This window comes from Muntiacus reevesi, chromosome 11, assembly GCF_963930625.1.
Source record: "Muntiacus reevesi chromosome 11, mMunRee1.1, whole genome shotgun sequence".
Taxonomy (NCBI): domain Eukaryota; kingdom Metazoa; phylum Chordata; class Mammalia; order Artiodactyla; family Cervidae; genus Muntiacus; species Muntiacus reevesi.
Window position 1 is genome coordinate 48,112,352 of NC_089259.1, and position 20,739 is coordinate 48,133,090.

A 20,739-nucleotide genomic window follows, 5' to 3' on the forward strand; every position below is an offset into this window, starting at 1 on the left:
GTACCACATCACGTATGGTGTCAAATGGAGGCACCTTTAGAGCATCTTCAGGTTGGTTCTGGACCATTGAAATAGGTTGCATAAATCTTGGATTATATTATTGTTTATTTGCTAAGTTGTGTCTGACTCTTTGTGACCCCATGGACTGTAGCCCACCATGCTCCTCTGTCCATGGGATTTCCCAGGCAAGAATATTGAAGTAGGTTGCCATTTCCACCTCTAGGGGATCTTCCCAATCCAGGAATCAAACCCATGTCTCCTGCATTGGCAGGCAGATTATTTACCACTGAGCCACCTGGAAATCCCTGAGTCTTCGATAGAAGGCAAAACAAAAGATCAACTTGAAATGTTCCTACCACAGGAAAAGAAAGAAAAAATTGGAAGGAAAGAGAGAAAGGATGGGAGGAAGAAAAGACTAAACATTCTTTCATTACATTCATAGAAAATGAACCTTGGGTTATCATGAGGTCACTCTCACCCATCCCTTAAATATCAAGAATAACTTTCCTTTTCAACTCTTGGTGTTCTCTCTCCATCCATGAAAATAGCTGAGGACATGGTAGAAACTTCAGTAAATTGTTTTGCTAGCCTGGAGGAAAAAAAATCTCACCTTGATGACAGAACAGACTTATAAGCACAGCTGTCAGATTAGGTCTGTAAACAGCACTGGCGCCTGCGTGTCAAGCTGTTGTCAGACCACCTGAGACCCTTCAAGAAAAGGAGGTTTGGGAACTGTCTCCTAGCAACACCAAGCAGAATCATTTAACACCAAACATTTATTTTCTTTGCGTGTCATTCGACTTCGTGACATCCAGAGAGAGGGTTGGGTGAAAGAAGGACAGAGAGCAGTGAAACAAAGGGGACAGTGGAGGGGGGAGAGGACTAGTAAAAGAGGAAGGGGAAGAGGCTGTGGAAGCTTGAGGTAGAAGATGCAGGACACTTGGGGAACACTGAAAACCATTTCCTTAGGTAATAACTTTTTGCTCTTTCAGTCTCAACTAGAATACTTGGTGAAACTTGATTTCCCCAAGACAATCTTGTCTCCCGTGGGGTTCTTATGGGGCTGGAGAATTGTTCCTGGGGCAGCTGTCAATCTTGCCAACTATTTTCTTCATAGCCATGAGCGGAGAGCTGCATGTTATTCCTGACTCTACGCATGACTCTCTTCCCACCTGCCAGTTCGCTGTCCTCTGAAATTGTTGATGAAGCAGAGAGTGGGAAGCTGATGCTCACCGTGTCTCCACGCAGAGCACTGTCCTTTCCTGTGTTCGCCATTCCTGTGGCCTGTGTGCTGGCTCTGAACTGTACCACGCAGGACAGAGGGCTGGAGAGTTGCCTTGTGGCAAGGCCTTCCCTATATCACACACTCTCTAGCACAGAAGCTGACATGAGTCTGGGGTGGTCACCTCCTCTGCGGCCTTGTTCTGCTATGGTGGCAGGACTTATTGTGCTAAGCTCAGCCTAAGCTGTGGAGTAGGAAATGGTAACCCACACCAGTTTTCCCACTGGAAAAATTCCATGGACAGAGGAGCTTGGCAGGTTACAGTCCATGAGGTTGCCTAGAGATAGACACGAATGAGCCATGGCACACAAACCTAAGCTGGCTCAAACTGGACCATGCATCTGAATTACCTGCAAGGTTTATTAAAACTCAGATAGACTGCTGGTCCTCATTCTCAGCGTATCTCATTCAGTAGACCTGGGACTGGTTCAGGAATGTGCATTTCATATCAGTGAGCAGGAGATAGTGACACTGTAGACCCAGACCTTTAACTATGGTGTTTCTCACATTGACTCTCACTGGGTTAAGTCAGAACAATAAGCTGGTTGTTCTCTGTGCTTTGGATTAGTGACACCATAGCTTTCTTCTCTTTTCTTCTGTGGGGGTTATGGGGATGTTGCAGCTGTCAAAGGCAATAGAAAAAATAGGAAGTGGTCAGAATGAGGGATATATTAAAGATAGAGCCCATTAATACTAGAGAATTAAATGAGGGATGGAAAGAAAAAGAAATTATGGATAATTTGTAGGGGTTGGCTCTGAGCAATGGTGAATCATGCTATTTGTCGAGAAGAGGAGGGAGGTTATAAAGCAGATTAAGGGAAAGGGAATTCACAGTGGTGAGCAGAGGTTGCAAATAAGTTCAACTTAATATCAATTTGAGATGCCCCTTAAAAACCAGAATAGAGATCTCAAGTACAGAATTGATAGGTGGGTTCAAGGAAGAGAGACAAATTCTGGCATCAGCAGAAGTCAAAGGATATTAATGCTACAAGTGTTAGAGAGAGGTATAGACATGGAAAAATAAGAGTTGAAAAAATAGCCCTGGAGCACTCGAAACTTTGAGTCCTTTGGTTTCATTATCTCATGCAAACCCTCCAAATGCTTTTATGTTAAATGAAAATAGAGACCTGGGAAAAAGAGGAAGTTTGACCTACCGTTTGTAACTGAGCAGGGCAAAGATCTCGTCTGCTGAGTACAAAAGGCTATAGTCTTAATTTCTGTACTACAATGGGATATATCATTGCGCAATGGCTAAATAGTAATCCTAACTAAAATATTTTTTGATCATCATCAGATAAAGAAAAATATTACAAAGAATAATTGGGAACATGGACTAAGGATCTAAAGAGTGAAGACAGAGTGTTATAATGTATTTTTACTTGATCCTTGATAGGTCTTAGCAGTAATAAAGATTATGTCATTTAGATCTTAAAAGAATTATCTTCAGGCTTTGATAAATGCCAAGTCCATGATTGCAGTTGTCTTAAAATAACTCACACAATTAATTTTAAGTGCGCAAAGAGGGGGCAGAGTATAGAAATGAGATGGTTCTGCATGAATGATGGATAGTTTTAGGCGTGCTAACAAGAGCTATAAAGTAGGAATGGAACGTGTCAGCATGCACACTCACCACTGCACAGCTGCCTCTTGCAAATTGGAAAGAAAAATAACGCCAGGCCAGCATCAGCAAGGTTAAACCAGAACTCAGAATTGCCCAAAGCCTAGAAAATCCTCAGAAAGAAAAGGAAGAAAGAAATGAACCCAGAACTAAATATTTGAGGGCAGAATTCTACAAAAAAGATTAAATGCCTAAAAAGATTTATTTAAAACATTTAGAATTGGAAATAAAATGTTCTTATAAAATACTGAGCTTAACTATTCAAAGTGTCTGTTTGTCTCAGACAAAAATCAAGAATCCAGCCATGTTTTATTATCATATGGCTCATTCTAGGCAAAATTGTTTATTAAAAAAAAGAAAGATACATTTCTATAGTAATCACATTTTATTATTCAGTTTCTCCCCATGGTGATACTGGGAAAGAGGGAAATCCTCTGCCATTCATGCATTTATTCCAGACAAAGTACTGGTTCCAACCTCTGCTCCTCCTGACCACCTTTAAACTTGACCAACTTTAAACTTGTCAGCCAAATAGAATGGCCAATGATGGAGTAGAAAGACTCTCAGTTCACCTCCTCCCATGGTCATATAAAATCTACAGCTATTTACAGAGCATCTATCTTTGAGCATGAACCTGAAGACTAACAGAAAAGCTTGTCAACAACTTAAGATATAAAGAAGAAACCACAACAAGATGAGTAGGAGGTGCAGTACAGCTAAGACTCACAGCCTTAGTAGGTGACCCACAAACAGAAGGATAATCACAATTGCAGAGGTTCTCCTCCCAAACCTAGAGGTCCATGCCCCACACTGAGTTCCCTGTCCTGCACCAGAAAGGAAAGCCCAGAACCTCTGGCTTCAAAGGCCAGCAGGGCTTGCCTATGGGAGAACTGGAGGACTGTAAGGAATAGCGTTCCCACTCTTAAAAATAGTGCAGGCAAAAATCTCAAAACCTCCAAGACACAACATAGAGATAGTAATTTGAGAGATGCCTGAATCAGACCCATTTGCTAATCTTAGAGAGCCTCCTGGAAAGGCAGGAGGCAGCTGTGGCTCCCGATGGGAACACCAATGTTAACAGCAGTGAATTTTGGTGAGCTTGTTTTACCCTGAGGGCACAGGTGCTGGCCGGCTCCCTCTTTGGCATCCTCTCTCTAACCTATTAGTGCTGGGGGCTCACCTGCTCACCAGCTAGGAATCCCCTGGGTCAAACAGCTAGCTATGTTGGGGACCTAATCCCACCACCAGTGGGCCTGCATCAGCCCTGGTTGCCCTGGGTCCCAGAGTCAGCCCCACTGGGACCTAGCCCCACTGGTCCACTACTGGGCCATCAGAGATTACTAATCTCTTTCTCTGATTTACCGGTGTCATCAGTTCAGTTCAGTTCAGTTCAGTTGCTCAGTCATGTCCGACTCTTTGCACCTCCATGGACTGCAGCCTGCAGGGCTTCCCTGTCCATCACCAACTCCTGGAGTTTGCTCAAGCTCATGTCCATCAAATTGGTGATGCCATCCAACAATCTCATCCTCTGTTGTCCTCTTCTCCTCCTGCTTTCAATCTTTCACAACATCAGGGTCTTTTCTAATGAGTCATTTCTTTGCATCAGGTAGCCAAAGTATTGGAACGTCAGCTTTAGCATCAGTCCTTCCAATGAATATTCAGGATTGATCTCCTTTAGGACTGACTGGATTGTTCTCCTTGAAGTACAAGGGACTCTCAAGAGTCTTCTCCAACACCACAGTTCAAAAGCATCAATTCTTTGGCACTCAGCTGTCGTTATGGGCCAAATCTCATATGCATACATGACTACTGGAAAAACCATAGCTTTGACTTGGCAGACCTTTGTTGGTAAAGTAATGTCTCAGCTTTTTAATATGCTGTCTAGGTTTGTCATGGCTTTTCTTCCAAGGAGCAAGTACCTTTCAATTTCATGCCTGCAGTTTGACATAACCTCTTTTGTCGAAAACATGGCAGGCTGAGCTGAAGCTTTCATCCAAGCACATTATGTTGAATAAATAATAAAAAACTACACATTTGAGCACCAAAGAAAAGATATTCCCAGGAACATGGGTAAGAGGAAACTGATGCATGGTTGCTCTGTGGTGCAGGTCGGGAGTTTCTGACCCAGGAGCCACTGAGGGACCTTTCAGAAGGTCCAGGAGCCACTGAGGGACTGGATTTGGGCTCTGTCTTCCATGAAGGCTGCTCTCCATGTTATACTCTACAGACCTCATGGACTGTAACCCACTAGGCTCCTTCTGTCCATGGAATTCTCGAGGCAAGAATACTGGAGTGGTTAGCCATTTCTTTTTCCAGGGGATCTTCCCAAACCAGCCCAACTCAGGAATCAAACCTGGGTCTTCTGCACTGCAGGAAGATTCTTTACCATCTGAGCCACAGGGAAGCCCCAAACCAATATTAACACCTTTAATTACCAATATATTCTTTTTTCTTAGTAACTACAGTCCATCTGGCTGACCAGTGAAAACTTATTCCAGGCTTTTGCCTATTGTTGAAATGAGCTACTTTTCCTTAAATTTTCTTTTATCTTTTTCAAATTAGGGCCAGCACTTGCTCATATTTTTATATTTGACACAATTTCTTTAATATTAACAATGAAGTCTGAAATATAAGTGGCCTATTGATATACATTCATGTAAAATGCTTGGACAGTCCTGCCAGTTAACTCTTTTACTTTTCACTCTATCTTATTTGGTTTATTATTTCTAGTTTGAAGATTTTTCTCTTAGGTAGAGAAAAGTAGACTTCTTTTGTCTTCTCTTTATCATCTGATAGCATGTGGCCATCTGTTTCAAACACAGCAGCTATACCTTTTTTATTCTTTCCCAAAATGTAGTTAAAATAAAGCACTTTTAGTTCTCTGCCATTCCTTTCAAGTTTTAGTTCATTCTGGGTTTCAACATTCCTCAGAGCTCAGAATATGCATTCATTCTTGGGTGCAGAGTTCTCTTTTCACCTTTTGTACACGTGCTTTAAAAACCAATCTATCTAACCAGAATGACTTTTGTGCCACTTTGGCTTCCTCTTTTTCTTCATTTGTATTTATGTATTCAGAATTTAAGATTTAAAAAATAAATTTAAATTGTCTAGAGAATTGTAGAGTCTTCTTGGAATCTGAACGCAGGATCTTGGCTTTCTCTGATAGGCACCAAGCTGTGTGAGTTAATTCCTAGGGAAGTTATACACCTGATAGTTATTTTGTGTATTTATGTTTCTCACACTGGACTCAAACCTCCTTGGTGACAGGAACAAGGGCTCTTTTTAAAAAAAAATTTTTTTTGCCACAATGCGGAATCTTCATTGCAGTATGTGGAATCTAGTTCCCTGACTAGGTGTCAAACCCATGCCCCCTTCATTAGGAGCCTGGAACCTTAGCCACTGGACCACAAAGGAAGTTCTGAGAATGGTGGCTTTATTGCTTACCATAGTTTTCTCAGCAACTCACACTGAGTCCAGAACATAAAAGAATGTCTTTATTAAATACATATCAGCTGAGTGTTTGCTTGCCCTCAGCACTGCACAGAGCTCAGATGCTTGAATATTGTGAACACTAACAATGGGCTGAGAGCCCAACATAGTAGATGATTTTCTCTGTTAGAGAAAGGTTCAACAAGCTGGCACCAGAGCTGTTTCCTCTCTCTCACTCGGCCTCCACTAAACTGCTAAAATGTCCACAAACTGCTCTCAGTGCAAGGTCAAAGAATACCCCTGTTTAACTTACATACTTCTTTTTTCAACTCATGAATCAGTTATCTCAAACCAAGTCCAAAGCAGCAACACAAAAATCAGATTCCGAGCTCACAGACATTGGCCGATCAATTTATGTTGACCAGATGGATTCAGTCAGGGTCCAGTGTCCAGACAGTGTTCCAACCCAGCCTTATGGACATTGTTCAGAAAGGTCCAGATGTCACTGACATGCAATGATTTTCAGAGGGCTGGGCATGAGAGAAGAACTGGAGTTACCATGACCGATTGACTTGCAGAGACTGCTTACACTTCTCTTGTTATTTCTTTTGATGATCTTAAACCAGGAATGTTTTCAAAACGAAGAGGAAGGGGAAAGAAAAATATTGCCGAGTATAATGTTAAAGTATTTCAATAGATTTTGCATAACTTTATCCATGTGCAAGGAATTAGCCTGGAAGGCAGTAGAATTGGAGATGAAGTCAAAGAGAAAGCTGCTCACCCCTGAACCACAACGAACAGAGTGTGGAGTGTGCGGATGAACTTGAAACCGTATTCGGGGCCTGTCAAAACATGGCAGGCTGAGCTGAAGCTTTCATCCAAGCACATTATGTTGAATAAATAATAAAAAACTACACATTTGAGCGCCAAAGAAAAGATATTCCCAGGAACATGGGTAAGAGGAAACTGATGCATGGTTGCTCTGTGGTGCAGGTCGGGAGTTTCTGACCCAGGAGCCACTGAGGGACCTTTCAGAAGGTCCAGGAGCCACTGAGGGACTGGATTTGGGCTCTGTCTTCCATGAAGGCTGCTCTCCATGTGTCGGGGTCCTTTAATGGACCGGAACCTGGTGGTACAGAGTCGACGATAAGAAAGTAAAAGAGAGAAAGAGAAAGGGAGAAAGAGAGAGAGAAAGAGAGACAAAAAAGACCCGGGGACCTAAGCTCTGATGGAGCAAAGGTGCTTTAATGATTTTTCTATGAGTATATATAGGCTACAGTATAAGAAACTTCTTTCGGGAATGATAGAGATCAGAAAACCAAATGTACAGCAACTGTTACCAAGGGAACAAGGGGTAATGTTAGTCACAAGGTCAGGGCACAATCCGTATCTCAAGAAAGGGGAGCAAGACTAAGCAGTTTTGTCCTAAAGAGAATGTTTACTAAAGGAGACCCAAGCCTGCCTCACACAATGGCCTCAGTCCCTGGGAGCAGCGTGCTGTTCCGCTTGAAGAGGGACAAAAGACACATGAGAGACAGCACGTAGGCATCCTCCCGTCAAACATTCCCTGACATCCATGTTATACTCTCTGTATCTCTAAACAGTCAGTAAAGTGTCTTAAAAGTCACAGACTGATTCGTGCTAGGCTTTGGGGAATCACGGGAGCAGTGCTCCCTGCCTTAAGTGAGGGCAGGGCTTGGAAGCTGTTCACAGCAGAGGGCTGGGGTCAGCTGGTGAACTGAGGTACCACCGCAGAGCGATACCTGGTGGTTTGATGTGGGGCACTTAGCAGGGAAGACACGTCCTCTTTATGTGCCAAGTGGATTATGAGCTCATCCCATAAGGTGGCGCAAGTGGTAAAGAACCCCCTGCCAATGCAGGAAGCATAAGAGACACAGGTTCAATCCCTGGGTGGGGAAGATCCCCTAGAGGAGGACATGGCAACCCACTCCAGTGTTCTTGCCTGGAGAACCCCATGGATCTAGGGGCCTGGCAGGCAACAGACCATAGGGTTGCAAAGAGTCAGACGTAACTGAAGTGACAGCACAACACACATGTGTATGGAAGAAACGCACTTCTTTATTTTGAAGCCAAAAGCAAATGAGACTTTTGATATAGGGGTTATATAACCTGAAATGGAAAGAGGCTTGCCGTGCCACGCTCAGTAGGTCCAACTCTTTGCGACCCCATGGACTGTAGCCCACCAGGCTCCTCTGTCCATGGGGTTTCCCAAGCAAAGTACTGGAGTGGGTCGCCATGCCCTCCTCCAGGGGATCTTCCTGACCCAGGGATTGACCCCAGGTGTGCTGTGTCTCCTGCATTGACAGGTGGTTGCTTCCCCTCTGCACCACCTGAGAAAGCTGGAAAGAGTCTTAGCAGTTTTCTATGGGGATGGCCAAAATGTCCCTTTGGTTTTTAAGCAAAAATAAGAGACTCATTTTTCATTTTTCTAAGAATTTTATTGAACAATATATTCATTATTTGTTCCACTCCCTTCTGCCATTTTTCCAAGAGACTTCATAACTCCATCTTCCCAAAACTTTTTACCTTTTTGATAAAAAGATAAAAGAACTCTTCCAAGTGCCTTTTACAGTCTTCCAGGGAACTGAAAATTTTTTTTCCATTAAGCGAATGTTGTGAAATTCAAAGGTTCAATGTCTGGTGAATATGGCAGATGAAGAAGAACTTTATAATTAGTGGAACTGAGGGCTACAAAGGTCCCTATACATTATGGAAAAGCTGATGCCATGAGCTAGAATTCTAGCTTTTCATCCAGTCTTTCCTCTACCCTGCACTGCTTTGAAGCTAAGTGATGGCAGGGATAAGATGGGGATTTAGCATGGTCTGAAGCTAACAGATAGGACTTTGGAGCCAGATGACCTTAGTTTGAATCCAGGCCCCTTCCTAAAAGAGTGAGTGACCCTGGGCAAAGTACTTAATTCTCTGTGCTTCAGTTTCTCACCTGTAAAATGGGGGTAGTAATTATACTAAACTTATATGGATGCTGAGAGAGTTAAGTGAGTTGATCCATGTACTTTGATGTGAATATCATTATTTGGCAAATCCTAGATATTACTATGATATTGCTATAATTTGGCCCCAGTCTACCTTTCTAGTCTCATATCACCAACGTGCCCTTCCCCTATCACTCAATGTTTTGCTAGGGTTCCCTTCTTGCTGTTTCCAGAAAAACCCAGATTTTTCATGCCCACATGCAATTCTTTCTGCCTGAAATGATTTCTGCTACCTTCTACATATCTCAGTTTTGAGATTAAAATCTTTTACTTTAAAATTTTCAGGCAGCCTTCTCTCTCATCCTTACTAACACAGTCAAATGTTCTGTCTGTTCACTCTCCTTTTTCAGTGGCAGCTTTGCTGCTCCTGTTGAGGCTGGTTGTGACCCCAGAACCCTTGTCACACTCTATTAGTGCAGCAAGTCTCCATCACTCAGAGTCAGCATGCAAGCATGACCTGCTGGTCCTCTTGAGATGACTCCCCATCCTTTCCTGGTTCATCATCCTCTATTTTACAAATAAAGAACACAGAGAAAAATCATGTCCTTTTATCCTCTGGATCCACAGGCTTCCACTTGCAGCTTCTCACTGGATTCTCCTAAAATATATTTTAGCACAATCCTTTCTCTAAAACTGCCTATATAGCATTTTCTCAACGGCATGCAGTCGGGCTGAGGGTAAATGCCACATCTGAGGATAAATGACAAATGTGTCTCTATCTCAGGGAATTTTCTCCTTAGAAGAAAATATAAAGTTTTCTCTTCTTGTTTTCAAAGACCCAGAAGCTTAGCTCTCTCTGGGGCCACAGGGTGGTCAAGACAGTTTTCCTTGCCAAAAGAAATCCTTAGGTTCCATCTTTCTCTATAAAGTTTTGGAAGATATTGATTTCTTTCATCAAACCTGTGTCATGGAGGTGTTGTGAAGATTAATGAGCTGATGCTTATGACGTGTTATCCTCTACCTCCAAAGAAAAGGAGATAAAAAGAATAACTCACCAAACCCCCTTCATTTCAAGTAAATCTTTTCTGACCCACTCACTAGAGCTCACTTTCAGCACTGGGCTTCTTGAAAGTCTGTATGAACAACTTGCGATTTACCAGTGGTTTTATTTTCATATTTGAGAATAGAGAATAGTGAGTTTTCTCTCTAGTTCTTAGTTTTCAATATGTGCTTCCTTATAGGATTTCATACTTGTTAGTACCAATGAGGGGGCGGAAACTGAAAATGAACGTTCTGAGAGATACAGCATGTCAGTCAGCAAGCCAGGAATCACTAGCTGCCACCACCAACAAGAAAACAAGAGGCAGACATTTCAATTAAATTTTTTTTTCACCAAAGAAGAACCCATAAGGGGGGAAAAAATTGGAAAAAGTTGATATAAATGTATATATAACTGAATCACTCTGTTGTATACTTGATACTAACACAACATTGTAAATTAACCAAATTTCAATAAAAAATAAAATGAAAATCAAATCAAATCAATCAAAATGGTTTAAAAAGAACTATATTTACCCAGAAATCTACAAAAAGTACAGTGAGGGAAGCTCTTCTTGAATAAACTTTGAGTAGCTTTGTAGGAAACTCTCATTCAGCCAGTCACAAGCTATTTGATACTGAATTCAATAAATCCTCGCTCTTTCCTCGAATTGAATTTCATAGGCACATCTGTTACATAATGTATTGTGATTACACATGACTGCTAAAATTGTTTACAGAGAGCTTGGCACATCTGTTGGAAGGGCTGCATCACCCAGAACCTATGCAGAGAATTAGTTATGGTCTGTAAATGCTACAGCAGCACTCATTCATTATTGTGATCATCAAAGCTCTGAGCTTTGTCATGCAGTTTTCTGAGGGGAAAAATTTCCAGAGGAGGTTCTGGTCCAAGAGGAAACCCAACTCAACCAGATCTCTTATCTTGCATTATTTCGTTCAACTGAGTCACTTGTAGCTCCTGGGTCCCTCTCTTACCTTAGTTCCTCTTCCCAATGTGAAAAATTACATAAACAATCCCTGGGGTTTCAGAAGGCATTGTGATGCTGACAGCTCTGTATACCAGTGATGAAACACATCATGGAGACAGCGTTTTGGGTGAGGTAGGAAAGAATGAATAGCTTTACTGCTTTGCCAGGCAAAGGGGGACATAGCGGTCTCATGCCCTCAAAATCATGTGTCCCCACTTTGGGAAGATAGTGACAAGTTTTAGTGAAGGAAGGCATACTCAGCTCATGGATGTTCTTGCAATGTGTTGGTGGTAAGATAAGTAGAAGTCAACACCGTCACCTTCAGGTCCAGTTGATCTGGGGTCTACATGCTTGTCAGCAGCAAACTGTAACTTTTCCCATCTGGAAAAGGTTTCAGTTCAGTTCAGTTCAGCCACTCAGTCGTGTCCGATTCTTTGCGACCCCATGAACCGCAGCATGCCAGGCCTCCCTGTCCATCACCAACTCCCGGAGTCCACCCAAAGCCATGTCCATCAAGTGGGTGATGCCATCCAACCATCTTATCCTCTGTCATCCCCGTCTCCTCCTGCCCTCAATCTTTCCCAGTATCAGGATCTTTTCCAATGAGTCAGCTCTTTGCATCAGGTGGCCAAAGTATTGGAGGTTTAGCTTCAACATCAGTCCTTCCAATGAACACCCAGGACTGATCTCCTTTAGGATGGACTGGTTGGATCTCCTTGCAGTCCAAGGGACTCTCAAGAGTCTTCTCCAGCACTTCAGTTCAAAAGCATCAATTCTTCTGTGCTCAGCTTTCTTTATAGTCCAACTCTCACATCCATACATGACCACTGGAAAAACCGTAGCCTTGACTAGATGGACCTTTGTCGACAAAGTAATATCTCTGCTTTTTAATATGCTGTCTAGGTTGGTCATAAAAAAGGGTTTCAGCATCTGCAAAATAGCTCAAAGATATTGTATGTATCCACTGATGGAGTTACAGGACCTTGCCCCAAGGCTGCTCTTGACTATTTATCCCTGGTCTTGCATCCCCTCCCTTCCATAATTGACAACTGCTTGGGTCTGCCTACGGGAATGCAGGGAAGGTCATGGAGGCTGAGTGAAGGCTGTTTCCTAATCTAAGAAATAGGGGGCACAAAGGCCTTGTGCCCAGGAGTCCCAGAAGGGCCCTGCCTGGTATCAATCGTGATAGTTACAACTCCAGGAGGAAAAATTATCCTTCGCTATAACTGTATTCTCAATATTAGCCCACATTGACAATTATATTATATATGTATTAATAATATCATCACCAACTCCAAAATGGCACTTGCTCTCTACCTCTATGGGCTTCCCAGGAGGCTCAGTGGTAAAGAGTCTACTTCCTAATTCAGGAGATAAAGGAGACATGGGCTCGATCCCTAGGTCAGAAAGATCCCCTGGAGGAGAAAATGACAACCCATTCCAGTTTGCTTGGCTGGAGAATCACGTGGACAGAGGAGCCTGGCGGGCTTACAGTCCATGGGGTCACAGAGAGTCAGAAACGACTGGCGATTGAGCATGACCAAGTAGGCAATCTACCTCTATAAAAATTAAATCATGAGCTGCTGCAGCTGCTGACATTCAACACCCAGTGAAAATTCTGGATGGAGATGGAGACCAGGAATGAGGTTCTCTGTGCCCTCAGAAAAACTGGCAGAACAGCCTTTCAGATATTTTCAGAAGATTTTATGAGCCCAATTCTTGCATCTCTTCATATCTAGAAAAATACTCAGCTCATTCTCAGGGACATCTGTTCCTCGTGACTAGCAGCAAGACTCTACCAAAATGTGTGCTTGACCACATGTACCCCACTTCACTAAAGTCATGTATAATACTGACCCTTCCCCCTACCTCTTTGGAGCAGTTTCTCGGAGCTATCTGAAATGCTCTCTCCTGGGCTATAGTTCTCATTTTGTTCCAAATGAAACTTAATTCACAACTCTCACATTGTGTCTTTTTTTCAATTAACACCATCCTATTCATATGCATGTGTATATATCAATTGATTAATAGATAAAATGAGGTTACATAGTTTTAATTGAACTCTAAAACTATTCCTGAAATAATGATCCAATAAAATAAAGATTAATAAACTCTACTTAACTCATTGTGAAAGGGGAAAAGCAACATGGCAAAATTAATTGGTATGTACATGTTTACTATGCACACGGTATTTCTATTATAACCTAAATGATTTAAAAGTTAGAATAATTAGAATAAATTCACATAACTAACGGTCTCCCCAAAAGGGAGGAGAAAAAAACATATGTGCACGACTAACAATGTTGATGTTGTTCAGTTGCCAAGTCATGTCTAACTCTTTGCAATTCCATAGACTGCAGCACCCCAGGCTTCCCTGTCCCTTACGTTCTTCTGGAGTTTTCCCAAGTTTATGTCCATTGAATTAGTGATGTCATCCAATCATCTCATTCTCTCTTGCCCTCTTCTCCTCTTGCCCTCTATCTTCCCCAGCATCAGGATATTTTCCAATGAGCTGGCTCTTTGCATCAGGTGGCCAAAGTATTGGGATTTCAGCTTCAGCATCAGTCCTTTCAATGAGTATTTACGGTTGAGTTCCTTTAAGATTGACTGGTTTGATCTCCTTGCTACCCAAATATAACTTAATCCAGAGAAGAAGAAACCCTCTCAATGTGCAGGAGGAGGACAGATGTTGTTTTGTTTGAAAAGGAAAAGGGAAGTTTTCATAGAAGAAGTATCACTGAGCTAGATCTTAAATAAGGGATGAACTTTGCTGGTGAAAGTGCAAGGAACAGATATTGTAAGTAGAATGAACTGCAAGGGTAAAGTTATGAGGACGAAACCCTCTACATATTGAAAACATGTTTGGGTGGAATATAAAAAGCAAGCAAAGAGGTAGTGGGAGGTAATGTAGAAACATTATTTTTTAAACTTACCTTAGGGTTTCTTATCTGTAAAATGGGCATAAAATAATTGGCCTATTTGTGAAACTGTAGGAGTCGATGCATGTGAATTTCTTAGTGCCAAGCACATGAAAAGCACTTGATAAATGATAGCAACTGCTTCTGCATTATAAATTTTTAATAAATATTCCACAAAACTTGGAAGAAATCATGTTCTCTGTAAATATGAAATTGTGATTAATTTATCTCGATTAGATCAGTCTTATACTTTTCAGTACTTCTATTTGTTTACTTAATTGATCATTTGTTGTCTACAGCAGAAGCTGACAAATTACAGACAATGGGCAAACCCCCCTGCAGTGGCATGTTTTTTAAATAAAGTATTATTGAAACACAGTCACAGCTGCTTATTTATATATCTCTGGCAGAGCTGCAGATTTATGACAGAAACCATGGCCCTCAGAGTCTAAGATATTTAGCATCTGACCCTTTCCAGAAAAAGTTTTCCAATGTTTGGTCTAGAAAGAGACAAAATTCCACTTCTTGTTACAATTTTTTTCTAAATTTCTTCTAATACTTACAGCAATTTTCAATACTGATATTTTTGGTTCTACATTTCGTGATGCTTAGGATTCACTGTGATATTTAATTTGTATCAGTTTCAAGTGCCACTATTTGTATAATTTATTTAATGTTTTGCAGTTCTTTAATCTGATATCTATATTAACTCCTGATATTTCTTTGTTTGTATCTCTCAAGTTAAGTCTTTTTCCTTGTTATGATTGCATCTTTTTCAATATATTTTTAAAATTTAGTACAAGGTGAATTTATCCCATTGGCCTATATTTTTAAAATTACTTATCCTTAATCTTAATACTATCTTTTTATATTTTGCTTTGTACCTACCTTTTGTTCTGTGGGATGCATGTTTTTGTGTCTCTATGTATGTATGAGAGAGAGATGAAAAGGTTGAAGGATAGAAATGAAAAAGAGAGAGAAAGGAGAGAATCCAACTGCAGATAACAAAATCCACTATAGATAGTTTAAGCAGAATAGGATTTTCTACCAGGCGTGTATTTCAGTGGTTTGTGAAATTGTCGGAAAGGCTGGAAGAGCAGTGTCTGGACAGAGTTCCCTTCTCCTGGGTTTGCACTGCTCAGCCATGCCTGTGGTTGAGAAGCTGGAGGTCATGGACAGGAACTATGGAAACCGAGGGCTGTGGCCGTGGGAACACTGTCACAGCGGGAACACTGCCATTCCCATTGCGGCTGATGCTTTTTTCTGGGCCACGATGCTTCCACTGCGATCTCTATCAGGAAATGAATGCTTTGTGCTCCACCTTCCTCTCTCATGTTTAAGTTCAAATCAGAGTGAATACATATGATGGGTTTCCTAAAACCCATCAGGAACCCCAGTGCATGAATGTCTGGGAAATGTAGATTTTTAGCTGTCTGTTCTCTGCAATATAAAGAGGCATTAAAAAATATATAATTGTTGAGTAAACCAATCTACCATATCCATTACCTCCTATTCTTCCCTGTTTTGAATAGTATGCATAGCTTTGAATAATACACATGAGCTTAAATAGTGCACATACATTTCTGTTTCTTAATTTATCAATATTAATAGGGATCTATTGCCTCTCAAATATGAAATATGAAGTATCCAACTCTATTTTCTCTTAAATATGAAAGATAAAGCAATAAACTCACTTCCATATCCATTTTTTTTCATCTTTGTCATACTTTATATAAACCTTTTTCATGGTTTATAGCATTTACATTCTGTCCTATAACTGTATTTCACCCAGCGACTGGCATTTGTTCTACACTTTTATAGATTTAATTATACTGAAAATCTTTTCTTACTATGGCATTTCCTTTCCTGACATTAATTTGATATATCTCATGCTTGGCTGTATTTCATTAACAGATATGTCTACCTTGCAGCATATTAGTAAAAATTGAAATAATGTGCATAGAATGCCTTGTGCATAGTAGTGCTGGATATGAGGTCATTCCTATTGCTTTTATTTTTTATTAATAAAGAAAAATTTATTGAAAAGACAAACTGAGAATGTAATTAAGATAGTGGTAGACATAATTCACATCATATGAATAAATTTTGAACCCTGTTGTTTTTCTAAGCATAAGACTGCTTGATTTGAGTCTTTCCTCTGATACTATATTATGACATTAAACTGGATAACTTGTTCAAGGGCGCAGAGTCATCAGTTTTCTGAAATATGACCCAAGAAATTTTAAAGAGTCATCCGTGACCTTGGACAAGTTATCTAGTTTAGTGGGTCTCCGTTCAGCAATGTTCATAATCTCTTCAGCCTCTTACCACTCTATATTGTATTTTCCTGACTCTTGGTGGATTACCTGTAACTATTTTTGGAATCTAAGTTTGCCTTCTTCCCGGTGTTCTGAATGTTCCTTGACATATTTTCTGCACAATCAGTTGATGTGTGTGACAAGGAATGCCAACTAATTCTAGTAATAATCTAAAAAGTCTATCACTAAGAAAGAAATTTATATCATGCTTATCAAAATCCAGGGGTAGTGATCTTTTGCTTATCTACTGGTCATGTCAAATAAATGTATGCAATATGTAAAATAAAAATGTGACTTTATTTGTATTCAAGTCCCAAGTAGAATTTTTGGAAACTCTGGAGCTATTTTGGATATTTATTTGAAAAAAAAAATCCAAATGTCATTGGGGAAAAGACATATAATGACTTCCAATGGGCTGAAAGTCTCATTAAAATGAGGGATATTGTTGAAACAAAAATTTAAAAAAAGAAAAACCTCATGACTTCATGAATGTCTGTGTGTTTTTTTTTTTTTTTAATGATTGCAGGGTGGTCACAGGCTTCTAAAGCTGTGGTCTAGAATAGTCAATTAAAAAATCATAACTGGATATCATGATATTGATTTTCAGAAATATGATCCAAGAAAACTTAAAACTCTTATGAACTAACACAGCAATGATTTCTCAAAACACTCATATTGTTGAAATTGGAGATGATAGGAGAACATATCTATGAAAGCACAATATTAACACTTAGTGGGAAGACATTTTTTGAGTCTGTAACATGGAATAGAAATTTCATTAAGAGGCAAAGTTGCACTGACTAGTCTTAACTAAGGTTATCATGGAAAAGTTAAAAATTGTGTCTGCATAATCTCACTAAGTCTATGTTTAGTGTCTAGAATTTGTGTTCGTTCAAGTAACTATAAATAAAAAACTAGCAGCTACCTAGGCCCTTCTGACTTTGGACTTGCACACAAAAGAAGTGTTAATGGGAGCCCATTTGCAAAATTTGAAAATGAATCCTGAATTTTTTTGCAAAACAGTGAATTTTGTGAATTGTTTTAGCACAGAGACACCACCATACACAATCATAGCAACCAGTTCAGAAAAGTCATATCCCTATAAAATAGTTACACGTTGAAAAGCATTAAATTCTTTTTAAAAAAAAAATAACTGAACCATCTGAATGATATTGAATTTGGGAGGAAAGCTAAAGTATTTGTATGTATGTTAGCAGTGCAGTGAAAGTCGCTCAGTTGTGTCAGACTATTTGCAACCCCATGGGCTGTACATCCATGGAATTCTCCAGGCCAGAATAATGGAAGAGGCAGCATTCCCTTCTCCAGGGGATCTTCCCAACCCAGAGATCTAACCCAGGTCTCCTGCATCACGGGCAGATTCTTTACCAGCTGAGTCACAAGGGAAGCCCTGTATGTCTGCTGGTATTGCAAAAATTCCTCCACCTTTCAGCTTTGTGACTTTGGGAAAGTGGTTTCATCTCCCTGAGCTACCAAGGTTGTTTAGAGATTTACGGAAATGATAAAACTCTTTACAGACATTATTACATTATTGCATAATTGCATTTTGAAAAGCATTACATCAAGTATTTAAGCACAGATCAATTAATCAGAGAAGAAATTTTTAAAGCAACATTTAAATCCAATGCAATGCCTTAATATCCAAGCATTAATGATTCTTACAATGTTTTCTTAGCTATAGTTAACTTTTAATTATCTGCAATACAGAGCAATTTATCAACAGTGAAACTTCATCTCCTCTACAGAAACATTGTGCTAAGATTTGATTACTGATCAGTGGGATTTTTAATTAAAATACAATATGTGATGCTGGAGGAATCTGCAAGATGAAACTGGTTCTCTTGTTATTCTTTGCCAAACCAGAAAAGGATATTTGAAACATAAATGCAGTTTTATTCCCTATCTCAATATCCTAGAGACTGTGAAAAAAAAAGTCCCGCAGAATCTGCAATCTTGTCTTGATTAATGAATACTTATTTACTTAGCCAGTGAATCCCATTAGCTCTTGAAAACTTCAGGAAGAGTCTCAAGGGAGAACTTTGCTTTCTCTCCGGATTTCAACACAGGCTGTAGAGCTCCCTTGTTGGACGCCACTCTGAATTTCTGATTCAGTAGATCTGGGCTAGGGACCAAAAATCTGCCTTTACAATTCATTCCAGATGATGCTGAGGCTGCAGGTCTGGGGACAAGCTGAGAATCAATACTTAGACAAAGGGACACTGAGAAGAGAGCATTCAGACCTGGATTCTTGTGCTCTGGTGATGGATGACAGTCTAGGCAATACTGTGTAACCTCTGGGCTTCTTGAGGTTAGGAAGCCATTTCTGCTCCATTTGGACCAACTGATCCTGAGAGAACGCTGCCTTCTTGACAGAGGAGGGTGCACAAGGACAATGTTTACTTTACCAACCATCTCAGGCTGATGGACTGTCTCCTAGGGAGACAATTAACAGTCCTGTCAGTGCCTCAAGGTAGGAATTAACATATCATGAGACACCCGGAAGCTGGTTCTTAAATGACTTCATTTCTCTGTTCTTATCTATTGTGTGGTGATTTCTTCCAACAACTTTGTTTCTGTTTTCAAGTTCTTGAGAGCATATCTCCCAGTTATCCTAATATACTACTTGTAATTTTTTCTTTTTTATAAACAGGTAGATTCACATTGTTTATAAGAAAAGACCAACTCTCTTACCTTCCTTGTTGGGTTAACTGAGACAATCAAATAAGAAGAGCTCTATATGAATGCTTATAAACTGCTGCATAATGGCAGATAACAGATTCAAAAAAGTATTTATAAGCTATTTATGTGGTTGAACAAAAGCTAGATGGGTATGACTTACATCAAGGAGTTAATCTGTAACAACAAAAAAGAAGAGAAAAAAACAGGCAAGCCCAGGGGTTGTAGCTAAGAGTGGCACTGAACTTTAACACAAGCTATCTAGAGAAGGTTGTATCGCATTTTGGTGGACATGTTTTATAACTCTTTGGTGAATACAAGATTGAAAGGAGGATGATTGATTTTGAATAGATGTGCCTGGACCTCCTGGTAATCCAAGAGGCAATATTATTTCAGTAAATCTGGTTTTGGTTTAAATAGTTCTTATTCATATAAACAAGATTCTGCTGACTGCAATCTGTATGTCATGATGTGAGCTCCCCTGCTCACACTTTTAGCGGTGGTTAATAATTCAAATGTGCACATGGATGATGATTGGTAGGTAAGCTGGAGTTGGCTCCTCACCCTTCTCTTTTCTCCCCCACATTCCAGTTCCTCTATTGTCAATCAAAATTTCGGCAGAAAGGATGCTGTCAGCCAGAATCGAGTTACTGTAATGGAGACAAAGCAAAAATGGCCAGAGAAATGAAAAGATTGAGAAGTGAAACAATAGTCTCCCCCCAAACTCAATAACCTCTATCAGAATGGAAGTCATCCCATTCTGTCATAGTTCTAATTTCATAGGGTTGGGTTAGAATGGGTGCTTCAGTTGGGGAAATACAGAAATGTTAAAGCTAAACCTTATGAAAGGGGCATAGCCTGGTGATTTTTTTAAGTAAGAGACCATTGAGGCACATTCTCTCTCTCTTTTTTCTCTCATCTTGTTGAGGTGCTACAAATGGGCTGGCTGTGATTTATAATTTTAAAAATATTCTTATTCCTAAAGAACAAAGGGATCAAGATTGTTAAGGCAAGATTGTGTGCCCATCACACGGTGAGGCCAAACAAACAGAAATGACAGAGTTTGGAGCAGAGAAAGTTTATTTCAAGGTTATGCAAGGAGCCAAGTTCCCAGAAGGGTTTTGGCAAAGAACTTTAAAAAGTCTGATGAGGAATTGTCTCAGGGTCTGTGATCAGTGCGCGCAAAATTCTCTGACTGGCTGATGGTGAGCTAGCAGGGTGATGTAACGGGGGTTAACGTTATCTGTCCAGGAGTCCTGAAGCTATGTGTTCATGGTCCTCAGGTAGTTAACATCTTCTTTTTGTTGCAGAAGGGGAGGTTTTACATCTGCAAAACAACTCAGGAAATGTGAGTTGTTAAATTATCTAGGTACTTCAGAGAGGAGCTAAAGCAAAGGATAAGGGGGAAGGCCTCTGCCAATACCCACCCCACCCCAAGGCCCCATGGGGTCTTGTTCTGTTCCAGGATATCTTGAGAGAAATTTTGAACTAATATTTAA